The sequence below is a fragment of the Adiantum capillus-veneris genome, chromosome 21 (assembly GCF_014529385.1).
Source record: "Adiantum capillus-veneris isolate H3 chromosome 21, ASM1452938v2, whole genome shotgun sequence".
Lineage (NCBI taxonomy): Eukaryota > Viridiplantae > Streptophyta > Polypodiopsida > Polypodiales > Pteridaceae > Adiantum > Adiantum capillus-veneris.
The window spans coordinates 130,136,548-130,138,709 of record NC_140951.1 but is presented as its reverse complement, the minus strand read 5'-3'; positions in this window follow the sequence as shown (position 1 = coordinate 130,138,709).

Here is a 2,162-nt window from a genome sequence, read left to right as displayed (position 1 = left end):
GTCAATTTTTGAAGCTTTTGCTAGGAATTGCACTAGAAGTTGTGTAAATTTCCTGTTTTTCTTAAAGGCAAGCTCAAAATCCGACTGGGATTTTACAATTTCAGCCGGTTAATATGCATTGGACCTCGATTTTTTTCTAACACTGATGTTGACATTGGCCTTGGAACCTCAAAGTATACTAGATCATTTCTTGAACAATCGATGGGGACCCCTTGACTTTTCGTTGACCTTCTTGCTCGAAAAAGGGGATGTATCTGTCTTTTTTCTTGTTTTCCTTGCAAAATGGTTCTATTGAATGGTTCTAGAACCATCACAATTTGTATCAATTGGAACAGGTCAAATTTTATGAATCCTTTGTGTAACCTCGAATATAGATGTGAAGAAGAGGATCCAAATATTATTTTGAGAGAAAGTCTGACCAACAAATCTGAATCACCCCCTCCGTTGCAACATTCCATACTAAAATCCAATTCTTGAGTAAACGTGGAACATGCTTGCAGTCTCTCCAGAAATCGTAGACTTACTCGTGACTTTTTTGTCCCACTTGCTTCATCCTTTTCCAAAGGCAACTCACGCCATAGGCTATCTATACACCACCTTGATTGGTCCGTTGAATCAGCTCTTCCCACAATATTGATAACGATTGCCATACACGACTGCCCCCCAAATGTAGGAATTCTCCTTTGAGGCTTTTGGCTACACAACTAAATTGGGTTTCTTGTGACCACCCGATAAGTGTACTTTCCATCTCGCACCAATCAAATCAAGCAATGGTGTGGTAGGATCTTGAATGAGGAGTTTTTTTTGCTCAACTAAAACTCTTGTGAACCATCTGGCAACAATCTCTTATCATCATGGATAGAGAAAGCTCCATCCATCATTTGGTCCAGCAAATCTGTCAATTCGGAGTATTTGTGATTCTCAGAAACAACTTCTACAATCTGTAGAATTGAGTGATTGGCTTTCTGATCTTGTGTGCCAATGACAACATTTTTAAGGATTTTGTTGTGTTGTTGACCCAGCGGTCAACACTTTGTTGTTGTTTTGGCTTCATCTGTTGCACTGCTTGTATCTTTGTCGAACCACAACAAGAACTATGATCCATTAGAGCGGACATCTATCATCATAACCATTCATCTTTTGAGATCCTCTGATTACTTTTATGTCTGCTCTTCTTCATTGGTGACTTCTTTGTTTCTGTGCAATCATGTTGTTAGTGTTGTCTGCAGCTTTGTCATTGTAGACCATTCTTAGACTCGCCATTGAGGAAAAGTATGCTATGATCTGAAATTGGTGCTCCAATTCATTTGTCAATTGATTTGAGTAGCATTTCCTTATTGTTAATGTAGAAGGAATACGTACAAGAGGATGGTGATATGTGTCTTTAGATTAGGGTCTAAAACCTGGATGACCAAAAGGAAAAACCCGATGGAAAAAAAATTCCTTTGGTATACGCTCTTATTGGAGTTGAGCAGTTAAACGTGAAGTACATGTTCATAAAAGGTGAGTGCTTGGGTGAAACACGGAAAGAGTGCCTGATGCAAGTGCCAATTATGGGACACTCTATATGCATACGAGAAATTTGTCAACAAAAGCATGCAATGTGAAAGAAGGAGATGATGGGTGCTTCGAGGAATAAATGTAGCACATGTGACATCAAAATATGTCTCAATAGCTTCCACCATTCCAAGAAGGGTTTTCGATATAGAAGTTTCTCCACTCGTATCTCACTGTGCTCAGTACGTGAGTGCCTTCTCCTTCACTTCACCATACTTAAGTACTTAGACTTCGACTCTTTTGCTCACCTATACCAGCATGAGCGACACAACGTAAATATGCTCAACTCTTCCAGCTTGAGCAATACCTATAATAGCTAAGACGCTTATACCATAGAGAATATTACTTGAAGCTTTGGGACTAACACCTCGCTCATTTTGTGGCGTAGCTACTCGACTCTGACTTGTATGACTTGTCGGTTGCATGTTGACACTGCTTTGTAACAAGTTCTTCGGCTTTTGTAGTGTCTGTTGAGACATACTTCGTGAAGTTTTGTCGTTTTCCTGTACCTTCTTCTCTTTGTAGTACTCAGGCCTCTCGTCACTCTTTTCTTCATGTGGATTATGGATTTTTTTTAAAAATTTCTTAATAATAAACAAAGAAAA